The sequence below is a fragment of the Anneissia japonica genome, unplaced genomic scaffold (assembly GCF_011630105.1).
Source record: "Anneissia japonica isolate Jap-2015-1 unplaced genomic scaffold, ASM1163010v1 scaffold287623_len557403_cov176, whole genome shotgun sequence".
NCBI classification, from domain to species: Eukaryota; Metazoa; Echinodermata; class Crinoidea; order Comatulida; family Comatulidae; genus Anneissia; species Anneissia japonica.
In genome coordinates this window covers 560,551-565,011 of record NW_022683923.1, presented here as the reverse complement: position 1 = coordinate 565,011, position 4,461 = coordinate 560,551, and the positions used below count along the sequence as shown (strand labels likewise).

Sequence of the window (4,461 nt, the reverse complement as noted above, 5' to 3'; positions counted from 1 at the left end):
GTTAAAAATCAAATATAGGAAAGTTTTTTTTTTTCATATTCTTTACCAGTATTATTGCATTAACGTTCATAAACGATTTACAAAATGTGTTTAGCCTGATTTACTAAGTATTTCCTCAATTAGAAGTATGGTACACTGTGAAATGTAAGTAAGTACTATCAGTAATCACTCTAGCTAGGCCTATAGACCAAACAACGCTATTGCTTAGTAAGATATATACAATATAAATTAATAAGTTTATTTAAATTCACTACTAAGAATACACGACTTTTACTTTAATAATCAAAACAATAAATACACAACTTCTAAAAAAACACAGCTTTTGGCACATATATATTTGTATTTTCTTTAATTATAAAATTATAAATGTTAATTAACATGTTTATTTATAAACTTAGCATAGATATTATATCTAAACTATTAAGCCATGCATTGACCATGTAAAGCCTATAATTTTAAACATGATGAATAAAAAGTATAGCTGCGTTAGTCTGATACAGTATAGAACAATATAAAGTAAATGACAGCAGCACTTTTGAGACTAACAATATAGAATTAAAATTCTATATTGTTAATCTCAAAAGTGCTGCTGTCATTTACTTTATAATTATAGGCCCTATATAAATTTGATAAATGTATGTTTTATGCTGTTTTTGAATGGTCTAGTTAGTTAATATTACAGTCTAAAATTTATATTGCATGGTAATGTTGCAAACTATTCTTAAAAGAAAGAGCAATGCATTTTTCTTTTAACAATTGTACTCTGACCAATATCAAACTTGGTATTTTGGCCTTTTACCAGCTAGGAAACAGATTAAACGTGCAGATTTGTCTTCGTATCTGTGATTGGTTAATTGCCAACATTTTAATGTTTGGTGGAAGTATTCCACTCTTCCATAATTTTTTTTTTTTTTTTTTTTTTTTTTTTTTTTGTGGATGGAAGTGTAACTCTCATATCAATTTCATATTTCTAAACATTTTTTTAGTTCATATATATGATCAATTCACATGACAAAACTAGTGTAGCGATTTATCAATGTGTTTTTTTTACTATGCTGAATCAGTACAAATGGCAAACATTTCCACTAAAATTATGTTTTCCTAGCATTACCACTTCAACACGCAGCTTTCAATGCATAAATAATTGGGCCTATGAACAGCAGCATACGCACACAATTTCGGCCTCTTAAACATTGAGGAAGTAACTTACCACTTTATAGGCCTATCCTCACCATGTATGGACGATCATCCTATCTGGGGAATAATATATTGACTTCTGCAGGAGATTCATTCATATCATTATATATGAATGCAATGTTTTATATAAAGGAAACCTCCGTATACTCCTTATTTCGCAAGTACGGATTAAACATTTTCTTATTAAATGAACACAGGACTCGATAGTAACCATGGTGAATACAAACATAAAATCCCATTAGTAATCGGAAAGAAATGTCATTAAACCCTACCTTGCAATGAAATGAAATCCTACTTCTTTTAAAGCCAGAGTGTCAACATAACGAATCTAGTAACTATACACTGATGTAACAGCTTCTTTTTACGTGATTCTGATTTTGCACGTTTAGACGGACAATGACGTTAGGACATTAAACGCTCCGCGGAGGGTCCGCCGCGGTGAACTGTTGCCATAAACAAAAAGGAGAAAGAAACAGAGTTTTACGATCGCACTCTCTCTTGAGATTATTACTGAATCGCTGAGACTGTACATTGAGGAATTTTTTATACAAGCTTTTGAGATGCAAGGAGAGGTATTAATATTCCGGATGGGCTGATTGAGATACATTTTTTATATATTGTTTTGAGCAATTCAAACATTCGCTAAAGCCAATTGCGTAATTATTATTACTGTATGTAATTATTCCTGTATCATATTTTATTTTGATTATATACATATCTATTACATTATATTTTATATATTATATTTCATATATTTTGTTTTATATTGTTTTTTGTGCGTTAATAGAAATAGTTGTTGTTTTTAGGAGTATATATGCTGTCTCTTATACACATCTAGATGTGTATAAGAGACATAGTCTATAGTTATTTAAAAAACTGACGGAATACAGTTATAAAGTACTTTTTCGAAAAATGTTATGAAAAGTGATAGGCGCGGAACCTTGACCCCTGATGATTAGTGCTTAAATTTCCCTACAAACAAGTAAAATATTTTAATGAGCGATTATCGTTGTTATATCATTTTCGACACCAATTTGAGCCTCTAAGAATATCTTTCCTATTCTTCCTTCATTCTATTTCTTCTTTTTGTATTGATACACTTCATTTAGGAAACTTATTAATAAATACTAAAACTATGTTAAATAAATGTTAAACAAGTAATATAACCTAAATCATTTATATTACTAACATATATACTTAATTTTCCTAAAAGCATTGTATAATACTCTATTAATACATTTCTTCCTATATTTAAAGCCGGAGTTATCAGTGTATGGATAGATCTTTGTTAATATAATAATTCAATGTCCATAATTTTATTATTTTTTTTAATTATTTTATTTCCATCCGACTGCAATTAACTTACGAATTACAAAATGGACATTATAAGCGTCAGCCTCTTAATGACGCTTTTGGAGTGAAGTTGTTTTCAGTCGTGAGAACATATCCTGCTGTCACAGAAATTTAAGCCCGGATCCTAGGATTAGCAGACTTCAAGCATACATGTTCGTTCCAACTGTGCTATAGGTTTAAAGCATACTATTATTAAGTATAATTTTTTTTTTTTTTTTTTAACATTTATAATATTTTTATATGGTGTTAGCGCTAAAAAAATATTATTTTTAGTGGATAATGTTAGGTGATAAAATCTTGTAAAAGAAACTCCCTCAAAATTAAATCGAAACATCGTTGCTTATAAGGAAATGAGGCCTAGATGTTTGGTTTATATTTGGCATTTATTGATTAGGTTTATTAGTCTGAGTACAAACTGTAGGAATAGTCTTATATAAAAGCAATATTAGTCCATTAGTTTTATTTGCCTCATTCTTTCGGGTTCGATAAGCCGAAAACACATTAACGTTTTGGTTTACAAATTATTATTTGATTTTAATATTAGCTATTTGCTCGCACAAGAATTTACAATTAGAGGTTACAGTACTTGGAAGTTAACATGATATACGGTACTGAATTACAGGCAATGCAGAGGTAGAATAAACAAAAGTATAAGCAACAATAGGCCAAATAAAATTAATTTCTAGTTTCACGTCCCTGCCCCATCAAATCTTGGAGCCTCATGAAAAAATTTACTATTAAAAAATTAATATTAAAAAAAAAAAAAAAAAAAAAAAAAAAAAAAAAAAAAAAAACATTAATTTTTCTATGGACAATAAATGTAATGTAAATGTAACTACAGTATCTGAAAGAATGATGTCAAGCCTGAGAAGAGAAGAGATGGAACATTAATGCCTGAAATACATTTAATACAAAGATTCATTTTACTTATATACTTATATATAAGGGAAAAATAGAATTGCTACAGATTTTAACTACCCATCTCCCCGTTTTGTACCGTTGGCTTACGGACAATAGTACACTTTTCCACAGCCCTTTATTCACAAAGAATAATTAAATGCAGAATTAGTTTACTTTAACGACCACCTTGATAGATGACAATGCAGACAATCATAGCCTAGGCATACAATGTATATAACTTTGTTTGTTGAGTATTTGGTGTTAAGTCTCTACGGTACGTTGTGTCTAGGAAATTGAAAGTTACCAAGAAACAACCGCTTATGCGGATTGGTTACTGTATTGTTGATACGGTTACCGTATTTGTGACTGGCTTTTTGTGCGTTAATAGAAATAGTTGTTGTTTTTAGGAGTATATATGAGTTTGGCGAAGGTAAATTAGCAATCAAAAAAGGAAGGCCCATAGTTGAAATTACACACAAACTACAGGTACCGGCAAATATGCCTTTCAAGTAGTGTATTTGTGTTAACAGTATCAAAAAAAGTGATAATTATTTTTATGTGAATTGACTCAAATGTTTCATTTCTGACTTGTTTTACTGTGTAAAAATTACACAATTGTATGCAATCTTTAAATATTACCCACTTGTCATTTTTTTGTATCTTATCAACAGAAAAATGTTCCACTGTGATTAAACTAAATACTGTTCATTCTAACTATACCTAGCCGTGACTACTGGATAGAAAACACTGGATTTTTTTTTTTTTTTTTTGATTTTTTTTTTTTTGATGATTGCTTTTTCACCATGGTCTCTCACAAGATCTCTTCTCATCAATGTACCTTAAAAGACAATAAAGAAAAAACCTTGACTGGAGCTCCAATTTAAGCTATTAACATCACCCTCCCTATTACCACTATACAGCCATTATTTAAGATTCACTGACGTCAAATTGGTTGTCATATTTTTTTTTCACTGCATGATTTTTTCTTTAGTATGGTTTCATTTTGTATAT

General features: G+C 29.5%; 1 long non-coding RNA gene across 1 annotated transcript in view; it reads right to left on the bottom strand.

The window, feature by feature from the left end:
• LOC117103246 overlaps positions 1–4,461 on the bottom strand; it is a 10,372-nt gene that overhangs the window by 2,977 nt on the left and 2,934 nt on the right. The window lies entirely within an intron of this gene.